This window comes from Gymnoscopelus braueri (assembly GCF_963280865.1).
Source record: "Gymnoscopelus braueri genome assembly, chromosome: 16".
Taxonomy (NCBI): Eukaryota; Metazoa; Chordata; class Actinopteri; order Myctophiformes; family Myctophidae; genus Gymnoscopelus; species Gymnoscopelus braueri.
The window spans coordinates 7,707,674-7,721,822 of record NC_137616.1 but is presented as its reverse complement, the minus strand read 5'-3'; positions in this window follow the sequence as shown (position 1 = coordinate 7,721,822).

Genomic DNA, 14,149 nt, shown 5'->3' with positions numbered 1-14,149 from the left:
CAGATCGAGTCTGGGCTTAAGAAGGGCTACACAGAGACTGAGATCATCGAGGCTGTGATTAAAGCAGTTAGCCCTGGGCTTCACCTTCGAGACTTGCTGGAAGTTAAGCGAAACCTCACACTTCCCACCTTAAGAATCATACTGAGAGGACATTTTAAAGTGGACTCAGCATCTGACATGCTCCATAGACTCATGAATATATCCCAAGACCCCAAAGAATCTCCTCAGGCTTTTCTGTTCAGAGCAATCGAGCTCAGAGAGAAACTGCTCTGGAAGTCTGGTGACGAGGACGAAGGGGAACAGTTCAGCCCAAACTTAATTCAGCGTAAGTTCCTGCGCTCATTGGAGACTGGAATGTTTAGTGAAGCAGTGAAGTTCCATTTGAAGCCTCACCTTAGCGACCCCAGAGTTACAGACGAGGTTCTGATAGAAAAGATAAATGAAGCTGCCAGTCTTGAGTTCGAGCGACAGAATAAACTCAGGAGGAACACTACATTCAAGCCCAGGGTCAGTGAAATACAGATGGAGGCGCAGTCCAGTAACAGTCAGCTGCCTCTGAATAGTGAAATAGACATAAATGCAGAGATGCTCGGGTCGGTGACAAATGCAGACACTGCTTTCGCTGTGGGCAGGAAGGCCATCTTTCTCGTGGCTGCACGCAAGGCAGATTCACTCAGGGAAACGAGAGGGGACTGCTGTACCGGGACCAACAGTAGGCCACTCGTATTCCAGGTCTCAACCAGACAACCGCAAATCTATAATTGACACATCTACCAGCTATGTGCCCTCACAACGCCAAACCAAGCTCATCAGTCTAATAGGGAGAAGATGCATGGTCCAGTGCCACCTAGACAATGTACCAGTGGAGGCTCTATGGGACACTGGCGCCCAGGCAAGTCTCATCAACAATGACTGGCGAAAACAGCACCTTCCACACAGCACTGTCAGGTCACTTACTGAGCTGTTGGGGTCAGAACCACTGGTAGCAGTAGCTGCAAATGGGAGTGAAATTCCATATGATGGATGGATCGAAACAGAGTTTTATTTGGATTGTGACACTCGCCCAGAAAAGACACTCCTGGTCCCCATGTTAGTATCGAGCGATCCCAACGTTGCAGAAAAACCTATTATTGGATTTAACGTGATCGAAGAAGTGGTGGGACAGTGGGGTGAGCCTAAGCCAAAATCACAGAACATCCAAAAAATCAGCAAAATCTTCTCAGTGTCAGAGAAGACAGCTAATTCAATGCTAAAGTTGCTACAGACACCAGATACAAGCCAGAGTATAGGGACGGTACAGACAGGGAAGAGGGGAATGTACTTGGCTGCTGAACAGATAACCACCTCATATGTGCGTGCACATGTTGGAGTCCAGTTTACAGGACAAACCCTGTTGTTTGTTCCTGATGAGCTATCACAGCTACCTGAGGGTCTTGTCATCCAGGAGGGACTGGTCACTGTCAGCGAGGGAAGGCCACTATACATTCCAGTCTCAATTGCTAGCACCAGCAAGTGTGACATCACTTTAATCCCCCGCACTATTCTGGGACATCTGGAAGAAATAAAGGCAGTGTATCCGGTCACAATGGAGTCATCTGACAAGACACCAGAGACAGCTGGGCAAAACACCTTGCAGCCTCCCATCCAGCTAAATGAGGTAACAAGCAACTCACAGCACAGCCAAAAGCCAGCTCAATGGGACCCCCTTGTTACATTAGACCATCTCAGTGCAGACCAGCAGCAGACAGTGAAGCAACTGTTACAAGAGGAATGTCATGCCTTTTCTTATGATGACAAGGACATTGGATGCATTCCCACATTAAATGTGCACATCAGATTGCATGACACTACTCCTGTTCGAAAGACCTATATTTCAGTGCCAAAACCTCTGCACCAAGAAGTGAAGGATTATCTTCAAGATCTGCTGAACCGTGGGTGGATTTCAGAGTCAAGGTCACCATACTCCTCTCCAATTGTCTGTGTTCGGAAAAAGTCAGGTGAATTGAGGCTGTGCTGTGATTACAGAGAACTCAACAGGAAGTCTGTACCAGACAGACACCCCATTCCCAGAATTCAGGATATGCTCGACTCCCTGCATGGAAGTTCCTGGTTCTCAGTCCTTGATCAGGGAAAAGCATACCATCAGGGGTTCCTGGACCCTGAAAGCCGCCCTCTCACAGCCTTTATCACACCTTGGGGCTTGTACCAGTGGAACCGTATACCATTTGGCCTCAGCTCAGCGCCAGCAGAGTTCCAAAGGAGTATGGAGGACTGTCTGAGGGGCCTTCGTGATGTCACCTGCCAGCCGTATTTAGACGACAACTTAGTCCACTCCACTTCTTTTGACAGTCATGTGGACCACATCCGGGAAGTCCTGCAGAGGTATCAAAAACATGGTGTTCAGTCCAAAGAAATGTGATATCTTCAGGCGGAAAGTTCGCTTCCTGGGGCGGATGGTAACAGAGGAAGGGTATACCATGGATCCAGCTGAGATAGCTCCTGTTCAAGCACTGAAAGAGAAACCACCATCCACTGTGGGTGAGTTGAGCAGAATTCTTGGTTTTCTGTCTTACTATAGGACCTACATACCAAATTTCTCTAAGGTGGCAAAACCGCTCTACCAGCTGTTAACCCTGCCTCCAGACAGAGCACCACCACCTGTGTCCAGAACAAAGGGAAATGGGTTTAGTATGAAGCACAAGGGCCGACCACCACCCAACACACCTGTTCAGTGGACTCAGAACCACCAAGATGCTCTAAATAAGCTGACTGATTACCTAACAGAGCCACCTATATTAGGCTATCCTGATTTTGCGGAGCCATTTATACTCCACTGTGACGCCTCACAAGAGGGTCTAGGGGCTGTATTATATCAGAGACAGGGAGGCAAGATGAAGGTCATTGCATATGGTTCACGGACTTTAACACCCCCTGAGAAGAATTATCATATGCATTCAGGAAAGCTAGAATTTTTGGCTTTAAAGTGGTCAGTCTGTGAACGCTTTCGTGACTATTTATACTATGCCCCACATTTTGTTGCCCACATTTTGTTGTTGAACGCAACAGGCCATCCGTGGGTGGGTGAACTTTCTGACTTTAATTTCACGATCAGATACAGGCCAGGCAAGAGGAATGCGGATGCTGATGGCCTATCCAGGATACCATTCGACATCAACCAGTACATAGCCCAGTGTACAGCGGAGATAAAGCAGGATATTATCGGGGCTGCTGTGGAGAGCACCGTGCTACAGAGGGGGAGTGCTTTCCAGGGGACTGTCGTAATCAGCCAGAGCGCCATCAGTCTAGTGCAAGACTCTTCATCACTGCCTGCTGGAAAGTCTCTCTCACCAGATGACATCAGGGTGAGTCAGGAGCAAGATGCGGTGATTGGTCGTTTCCTACAGTGCAAAGCTAAAAACTATCTGCCGAAAGGTCGCACCCTGAAAGCAGAGCCACCTGATGTCAGGATCTTGCTGAGACAGTGGAGCAGATTGCATGTGAATAAGGATGGAGTCCTCTACAGGAGAGCCAATGGCAGAGACCAGCTGATACTTCCAAGACAGCACCATGACACTGTCTTCAGAGAGCTCCATAAAGAAATGGGACATTTGGGGGCAGAGAGAACCCTGGGGTTAATAAGAGACAGATTCTACTGGCCCGGAATGCAGAGGGATGTAGAGCAATTTGTGATGCATGCCTGTGAGTGCCTGAAGAGGAAACGGCCGAACAAGATCACCAGAGCGCCATTGACTTCCATTACCACTACCTATCCCTTTGAACTTGTGTCCATAGACTTTTTACATCTCGAGACTTGCAAGCAGGGTTATCAATACATCCTAGTGGTAATGGACCACTTTACACGTTTTGCGCAAGCATACGCAACAAAAAACAAGACGGCAAAAACAGTGGTGGAAAAGATATTCGGTCACTTTGCCTTGGACTTCGGTTTTCCAGCTCGGATTCATCACGACATGGGTGGGGAGTTCCAGAATCAGTTGTTTTCCCAGCTGCAAAAGGTCTGTGGAATGCGTGGCTCCCATACTACCCCATACCACCCACAAGGGAATGGACAAGTGGAGCGTTTCAATAGAACTCTCCTGTCCATGCTGAGATCACTGACTGACCTGGAAAAGGCAGACTGGAAGAACTCTCTGTCAAAAGTTGTACATGCCTACAACTGCACTCGGAGTGAGGCTACTGGGTTTTCTCCATACTATTTGTTGTTTGGCCGCACCCCCCGACTCCCTGTAGATATCTTGTTCGACTTGCCATCACAGGAGCAGCAAGTAAGCTATAAGGAATACGTGGAAAAATGGCAGTCCCGAATGAAAGAGGCCTATGAGATTGCATCAACAAACGCTCAGAAAGAAGCTTTGAGAGGCAAAAAGTACTACGACCGGAAGACCTACGGAGTCCAACTACATCCAGGTAACAGAGTCTTGCTCCGCAATCTCAAAGAAAGAGGAGGCCCTGGCAAACTCCGTTCACACTGGGAGGATGCAGTGTATGTGGTGCTGAATCAAAAACACCCTGACATTCCAGTTTATGAAATCAAACCAGAGAGAGGAGGCAAAAGCCGCACAGTACACAGAAATCTCTTGCTTCCATGTGACAGCCTGCCTGTGGAAGAAACTGAGAGAAAAGAGCAGGACAAGAGTAACAGAAGCATGAGACAAAACAAAGGAGAAGCTCAGCAACAACTACCAGCTCATGACACAGATATGGACAGTGAGGATGAAGGTGAAATTGTGTGGAGATTTTCACAACAACATCACAACACGTCTGATGAAGAACAGCATCACTACATGTCTGGTGAAGAACAACATCACAACACGTCTGATGAAGAACAGCATCACTACATGTCTGATGAAGAACAACATCACAACACGTCTGAGGAAGAACAGCATCACTACATGGCTGATAAAGTACAACAGCACAACACGTCTGATGAAGAACAGCATCACTACATGTCTGATGAAGAACAACATCACAACACGTCTGAGGAAGAACAGCATCACTACATGGCTGATGAAGTACAACAGCACAACACGTCTGATGTAGAGCAACATCACAACACGTCTGATGAAGAGCAACATCACCAAGGAGACAGAGACTCTGACACAGAACAGGGGGGAACATCTCCCCTGGCACGCAACATTCACCCTCAGAGAGAGCGGCGGCGGCCAAAGATGCTGACGTATGATTCCCTGGGACAGCCTACTATCAGACAAGCTGGTATGGACAGTATAGAGGTGAGCAAACCGGCACCTTTCTTTCAGGGACTGTGGAGACCTTGGCTGCCCAGGGATATACAGACAATTTGCTAGAGACTATATAAAAAGACAAAACAAAATACTGGAAACAGAATGGACAGAATACAGTGTTCAACGTAAGAGTGCATACTATAATGTCACAAATTGACATTAAGATGCTGACAATATGTGTTCCTGTGTCTTAAGATATAGGTGATTGTTTTTGGGGTGTCTTGAAAGGAAATGAATGGTTACCTGTCACAATACTCACTTGGTATTGTATTGTCTATCAATTGAGCAGTACTTACTTCTATGGGTTTAGATAGATGTGTCTAACCTAATATAGTGACAAAGGGTTTCTTTAAACAGGGAAATGACAAGTTTTGGTTTAACCATGGTAATTATTCACGAGAAGACACTAGTAGTAAAAGAAATATGGAGTTAAAAAAAAAAAATGTAACAACATGTTTTTTTTCTTTTCTTGAGTGGGGGAGGGTGTGGCACCCTGGATGTTTTAGGGGCTAAGAAGATTGTCAGAGTTCTTGGAATATTAGTGTGGTCCCCTACCATTATTTCCATGCACTTGTGTTAATAAACTCACCTGTTAAGCATAGGTTTTCACAGTAAGTAGCTGAAGGGTGATATTCATTTTCGCCACTAGATGGCAGTAGTGGATTGGTTCTATGAGTTGCTACCTGACGTTAGTTCCTTGTTTAGCAGGGAAGTAAGCTCAGATATCTACCTTACAATCCGATTGTTGGCTGAAAGCAACAACCAAAAAACCCGCTGTTGCCAGATCGTGCGCGAGCAACAAGCAACCTAAGCGAGCAACAAGCAACCTAACACACAAAGCTGCGCACTGCGCATGCGTCGCCGCACTTTCTCTAACCAATTCACACCCACTTCACGCTTACAAAACCTGGACATGGCAACGTCGCTCATCGTTCTGTGATTGACAGCAAAAGCTGGCCAATCAGGTGGCGAGTTCGCAGCCTGAAAAAATACAAACGGCAGCCATTGTTGGTTGTCCGAGTGCCTACACTTCTTATTTTCGCTTATTAAACGCTCTCAAACTACTGCTTTGAGGCACGGAATTCACTTATAACATATCGTTTGGATAGAATTTAGTTGTTTCACTTCATATGTGTGGTCACTTAATCATGACAGAGCCTATTTAAAAATAAAAATTCAGAGAACCGTCAGGGGCGAACAGTCACACGCATGTATCCGAATAAGTCAACCTATTTTGCCAACAGCCATCTCAAAAGTCCCGTTGCGTCATGGCTGTCCCCCCCGCCCCACCCCCACCCCCCCCCACACACACACACACACACACACACACACACACACAGGGAGAGACACAGGGAGAGAGAGGGAGGGTGGGAGAGAGAGAATAGTCAGCCAAACAGCGAGACATTTCTTCATGAAAAAAAATACAGCCGATGGGGTCCGCGATGTTTCACGGGGGTCCGCGATGTCTCGCGGGGGTCCCAAGACTCCCAGGGGGTCCGCGGACCCCCTGGGAGTAAAATTATTTAAAAAAATTAAAAAACTTTTTTGGGGGACATTTCTTCATGAAAAACAAAAAACAGCCGATGGGGTCCGCGATGTGTCACGGGGGTCCGCGATGTTTCGTGGGGGTCCCCAAGACTCCCAGGGGGTCCGCGGACCCCCTGGGAGTAAAATTATTAAAAAAAATGTAAACATGTTTTTGGGGGAAATTTTTATCCCACGATTTTTGAACCGCAAAATAAGCGAGCCCTCGCTTAATTTTGCGCGGACGTCATTTGTTTGTCATTGTGGTGAATGTTGTGTGTGCTGCTGATGTTTGTTGTGTGCAGCTTAATGTCAGAGTGTTTGTGTTGGAGCGCCTCAGTGCGGCTGCAGAGTTCATGTGCAACAACTTGCATGTGTGGCTGTGGCTTTACAGTTTTCCTTCGCCCTGTCTGTAGGTCACGGCCTGGAGACCCCAGGGTCTCCAGGGACCCCTAAGGGGGGGGGGGGGGGGGGTTTATCCCATGATTTTGTACCCCCAAACGAAATTTTCTTTGGAGGGGTTAGGGGGGGGGGGGGGGGTTAGGGGGGGGGTACTAGAACTTCTAGTAGCATACATGCTGCTAAAGGCAACTCCGCACCAAACAGACTCGTCCAGACTATTGCAGACTACTCCAGACTGCAACAGACTGGTATTCGGTTGGCAAAAGTTGCCATTTAAGTCTGTCAGCCGACTGGCCATTCATGTGCTATTTGACTTTTAGCGTGCCAGCGTTGCCAGGTCTGCTTATTATAAGCGACTTTGGGCTTGTTTCCCTGCAAAGCCACTTAGGGATGTTCCCAGCGTTTTTTCTTCACTGACGTGCAGTGGTGTAAAGTAACTAGTACATTTACTCAAGTACTGTACTTAAGTACAATTTTGAGGTACTTTTACTTTACTGGAGTATTTCCAATTGTCTATACTTGTACTCCACAACAATTATTTGAAATGTTTAGTTACTAGTTACTTTGCAGATATAAATCATTATGAAACATACATTAACCACTTTAGCCCTATTTAATACCTATAAGCTATTTGAAAATAGCAGATCTACAAGCTCACAACGTGTTGCGATGCACGCGTTCTGAGCTTGTAGATCTGCTATTTTCAAACATTTTTGTACTTTTACTTTTGGTACTTTAAGTACATTTTTATACCAATACTTTAGTACTTTTACTCAAGTAAATGTTGAATTCCAGACTTTTACTTGTAACAGACTCAGAGTACATCTATTGCATTCAAGCCTGGAATTTCGTCATTTTAGGGGCAAGGCCACTTGGCCTTTGGTGTTGTAATTTTTTGGAGGGCACAAAGGCCCTGCCCGGCCTTCCTGCCAGGGCAGGAAGGCCATCCAAAAAAATAATAAAGATTTTTAAGTCCAAAAATGATTTTTAAGTCCACGGAAATAATGCATTTAACTTGAAGGTTAAGGATGATTGTATTTTAATATATTATAAGAATAGTATAACTATCTGTGAAATATTACCCATTTATTTCACAAAATAATGTGTTGGCAAATGACCAATATTTAGTTATATAGGTCTCAATATGTCACATTCAGCCCTGGACTTCACTGACTGAAGTAGCGGTCACATTAATCACATTAGATTCACAGAATGTATTTTACCCACAAGTTATTTTCATTCAAATGAAATGTGAATGAACTTGCACTAATAATGACTTTAGTTGATTTTTCACTCTTTAAAATATAGTATTTCTTAATTATTAATAATTACAGCTTGTAGATTGGCTATTTTCACGATTTTAAATTGTTTTTAAATAATAATAAAAAAGGAACATACAAGATTTCCACCCGACAGCCATAATATATAGCCAATATATGGTTCTGTATCAGTATATGAGTCCGTTTTTGAAGATTTCATTCTAATTGGCTACTAGCCTGAATATGAATTTCATGAGCCTGGGTAGGTCACCCTGGCTTGGCGGAGATATGCCCTGTAGCACACTCCGCACAGCAGCAGCAGCAGCAGCAGCAGGTGAAAGCAATTCACTTAATTGCTCGTTCTCTCTCCCTCTTTCCGTCTCCTCAATCTCTCGCTCGCTCTTTCTCTCTCAATCTTTCACTCTCCCTTTTTTCTCTCCCTCTGTCTCTCCCTCTTTCTTTCTTTCCTTCTCTCTCTGCCGCTTTTTACCTCCCTCTTTCTCCCTCCCTCCGTTTCTCTCTCCGTCTCCCACTTTCTCTCTGTCTTCCTCCCCTCTCTCTTTCTCTTTCTCTCCCCTCCTCTCTCTCTTTCCCTCTCTCTCTCTCTTTCCCTCTCTCTCTCTCTCTTTCTCCCCCCTCTGTCTCTCCCCCTCTACCACTCTTCCTCTGTCACTATCTCCCTGCTTTACGAGCCTATTCATGCAATGCTTGAACTCCCACTCAGAAGGACATGTTTACATACTTGCGCATTACATATTTATACATAAACACGGATGCATGTGACTCCGTCACTGGACAAATTTACACACCTGCTCCCAATCACCACAGCGCAAAAGTAGGGCAAATCAATCAATCTCTCTCTCTCTGGGAGCAACAACAAGAAACAGTGAATGTAGGTTTTCATAGACATGGTCGCTTGTTTCTCTCACATAATCTGGCAACACCGACAGCCCTCTGTTGTCACTGCCACTGCGCTACCAGTCGGCTAAAAAGCTGAACATGTTCGGTCGGCTCTGGGTCGGCCGAAAAGGTCCCGACGGACCCCCCGACGGACCCCTAACCGACTGGCCGACGCTTCCCGAAGCCAAATCGGCCCAAAATCGGGCCGACTCAGATTGGTCTGGAGAGGGCTTAAGACAGTGAGGATCACAACAGCTGAACCACATTGTAATCCAAGACTGTCTTTTGGTTGCTATCTACAGAGTGTAATAAATATCATCTGGAACCTGGAAAGAAGTTGTCTTCATAAAGTGTGTAACATATAGAATAGTAATACTATAGTATTACATTTTATGCTGAGCATTGTTGAACATACTGTATTAGCTGTAGCTGTATCATTAGGAATGAGTTCTACTGTTAAATCATTCTATTGTTTGAATAAAATTACATTGTAAGATGCATTGGTTGTGTCATAACATAGTGGCCATATTTGTGATAATCAAATTAGTGTCCTCTAGATAGATTAAATCATAAAGATAAGCATTCAAACATGTTTCTAAACATAATTCAAAAAACTTGTGGTTCAAACGTTATAGCCATAAACTTTGTCAGGTGGCGGCCATATTGGATTTGGCCACTATGATGACCCTAAAGGTCGCTGGCTCGGGCACCCTTGCTAAATCATTAGAGCATGCCCTGGGTTACATCAGGGACAAATGTGGTGCTTTTAGATTGATTCGCGCAAAAATGTCCCATATGGCCCTGGACTGTATGTTTTTAGTGGTTTCTTTTAGCTGTTCTGTCATAAAATATCAATTTAGAAATGCTACACTTTACTATGTTTCCCTAAACAAGTATTCTGCACACTTTTAGCATCTCAGTAAATCTGCAGCTCCAACAATTTAGCAGATAGAGCCAGGTTGGAAGCAGTGCACCGCTTAAGGTCATTTTTAAAAGGGCGTGGTCATTTTCAGGTATTTCGTCCCGGATAGAGAATTAGTCAAAGTTCCTAAATTGTTTCCTGGGGTCATATTAGACTAGAACAGTTGAGATATTCTCTCCTAAATTAAGTGCATACATATCTTAGCCAGGTCCTAGACTATATGTACTGTTTCCATGTTTTTTCTAAATAAAGTATTCAATCAATCAATCAATCAATCAATGCATTCTACTGTGGAAGGCTATCCTGGTCACCTTGCTGTCCCGCTACATGATGGCACCCCCTGATGGCTGCACGCTGAACAGCGTCTGTCTAACGCAAAACCTGACCAAGCAGCTAAAATGCCTTCTAAATCCAGTTGTGGAAAGTGACTAAGTACATGTACTCAAATACTGTACTTTAGTACAATTTTGAGGTATTTACTTTAGTATTTCCAATGTTCAATACTTTTACTTCTACTCCACTACATCTCAGAGGCAAATATTGTACTTTTTACTCCACTACAATTATTTGACAGCTTTAGTTAGTAGTTACTTTGTAGATTTTGATTCTGATTACAAAACATGCATTAACCACTTCAGCCCTATATATACTTCAAGTATTTGAAAATAGCAATGTGTCACGATGCGACGCAGCTTGTAGATCTGCAATTTTCGAACGTTTTTCTACATTCTGAAAACTTCTGAAATGGGACATTGTACTTTTACTTTTGTACTTTTATTTAAGTCAATTTTGAATACAGGACTTACTTGTAACAGTCGTCCTTGGCAGATGCATTACTTTGTTGACTGGTTGGAATGCTCTAATGGAGACACAATGTCTTGAATCTATGTGTGTGCGGGCACGTGCCTGTGCGTAGTGCACGTGGACTGCAAATGGTAAGAACTGGCAAATTCCTTATCAGTACCCTATCATATCATTTCTCTAGATCTACAAATGCACAATGCAGCATCCATGAAGTATAGTCAAATGGACACAAGTAAAAGTACTGAAAATTGGAAATAAATAAAAATACCTCAAAATTGTACTCAAGTACAGTACTTGAGTAGTTACTTTACACCACTGCCAGGACCCCATTTTATGGCGGACATTTCTTGGTGAGTGGTGACTCCACACTTGATTTATAGTGCAATTTCAACATTGAAATAAAGCATAATTGAAAACAAAACATACATTCATAACCTTCAACAGGAATATGTATTAGAGAACACCCATCCACAAAACCTGCTGATAATATTGTTTAATCAACATAGTTTACATCTATTTTACTTTAGCACTTTTTAACTCTGTTTTAAAAGGTGATACAAATAAAAGTTTATAGGCTACTGGTTTCATGTCTTCCTTCATGTACTGGTTTCTAATTGTCTCCGCCAGGCCGTAAGGCATGGCGAGAGAGTATGTTTTACCCTCCGTCCGTCCGTCCGTCCGTGTGTGTGTCCGTCCGTGTGTCCGTCTGTCACCAGCTAATCTCCGCCACCGTTGGCCTGATCGCAACGAAACTGTGCACACACACTCCCTGGATGCCAATTCCGAACTTCTGCCCCAAATTTTTCACATGGGCCTTTTATAGCGCCACCAGGAGGCCGATTTGTGCAAAACATATTTTTTGACAGTACTCCTACAGATTTTGTCCAAAAATCTCGCGAATCGGTACACAGTATCTCTATAGTCATTAAACAAAACTTGTCTTTCAGATTTTTCATATTTCATCCTGATTGGCTAAAAATGGCTTCCAAAGTTTTCCAAAGTGCTCCATTTTCAACAAAATGCCTCAAATCATGAACACAGCATGCAATTTCGGTGAAATTTTGCACTTTTCAAATCAGCCTCATGGTGGCGCTATAACAGGCCGATTCATGTTTTTACCTATAACTGCACCGATCTGTGTAAAACTTTGTATGCGCACTCCCTAGAGGTCAAGGAAAAACCTTTGCCCTGCATTTTTCCCATCTGCCTTTTATAGCGCCACCAGGAGGCCGACTTATGTAAAACACATTTCTTTATATTACTCCTTCCGATTCTATCCAAATTTCATGCAAATCGGTACACATGATCTCCATAGTCATGTGATCAAGTCGGATGTGTTTGATTTTTCATATTTCATCCTCATTGGCTAAGATTGACATCTAAAGTTTGCAGTAGTGGCTTGTTTTGAACAAAATTCCGCAAATCATGAACGCACCGTCCGATTGCGGTCAAACTTTGCACGCACATTCACACTAGAGCCCGACCGATGCCAGATTTTTGGGTCCGATGCCGATACCGATTTTGAGAGTCCTGGACCACCGATTGCCGATGTTTTTGACCGATATTTTGTAATTAAATAAAATAATAAAAAATAATTTTCAAAAACGTATAAACTTAATTTTTTCATTAAAGTTAAGAATATAAGATTGAGAACATTTAAATAAAATGCAATCACATTATTACAAATAAACATGAATACAATTATTTGAAAACTTTAGTTACTAGTCACTTTGTAGATTTTAATTATTAATATTATTACTAAACATGCATTAACCACAAGTCTTCAGCCCTTTTTAAACTTCGGCTATTTGCAGTGGTGGAAAGTAACTAAGTACATTTACTAAATTACTGTACTTAGTACAATTTTGAGGTATTTGTACTTCACTTGAGTATTTCCAATTTCCAATACTTTTACTTCTACTCCACTACATCTCAGAGGCAAATATTATACTTTTACTCCACTACAAGTATTTGAAAACTTTAGTTATTAGTTACTTTGAATATTTTGATTATTATTACAAAACATACATTAACCACTTCAGCCCTATATAGGGCCATTTGAAATTAGCTGATCTGCAAGCTTGTAGATCTGCTATTTTCAAAAGATTTTTATACATTTGAGAACTTGAAATTGATTGAAATTTGATGCCAATACTTTCACTCAAGTACATTTTGAATTTCAGACTTACTCGTAACAGAGTATTTCTATATTGCAGTATTGATACTTTTACTTAAGTAAAACATTTTAGTACTTTTTCCACCACTGGCTATTTGAAAATAGCAGATCTACAAGCTCACAAGTCACAACATGTTGCTATGCAGTGCTTTGTGAGCTTGTAGATCTACTATTTTGAAAACATTTTCATACATAATGATATAAAGGAGTGTAGTGCACTTCTAAATTTAGGATTTGGTTTTGGTCAATTGATTTAGTTTTCATATTACATTGACATGACGCTGTCACAGACCGACGTGCTCATGCAGAGCCCGTCCATCGATTGGTTGTGAAATCGCCCTGACAACCAACAACAACCAATAAAACCCACAACTGTCCCTTCGGACTATAGGATCCATTCTAAACTATGGGATTGTACAACTTGAGCGTCGAGTCACACAGGCTTGAGGCTTTGAGCACAACAAAACTGTGTCCTTGTATTTTAGTTATGAACAAAGTCTTGCTGAGAGCAAAATGAACGGCCCAAGGTAAGGGTAATGCTTTACAAAGTTGTAAGAGGAATCCCTAGGCAGGCTAGGCTTCATCTGACTGACCATCTTGTCCGCTCTGATGAAAAGTGAAAGTAAATGAAACTCGCCCCAAATCACGCTCACCCCCATTCTTTTTCGCGGACCGACGGTTCTTGCATTTGTTTGATGATAAGGTTAGAACATAGTTTTACTGTGGTTACGTTTAGAAATAAGGTTAGGTAGGTTTAGGCATAGTTTACTGAAGTTACGTTTGTGAATACCGCGGGATTTTCCCCGGGGCGATTGTGTTTTAGGGCGACTGTGTTTTGGGGCGAGAGTTTTGGTATTCACCGTGCGTCTGCCAAGCCGCACTCCTCCGCTCAGAAACA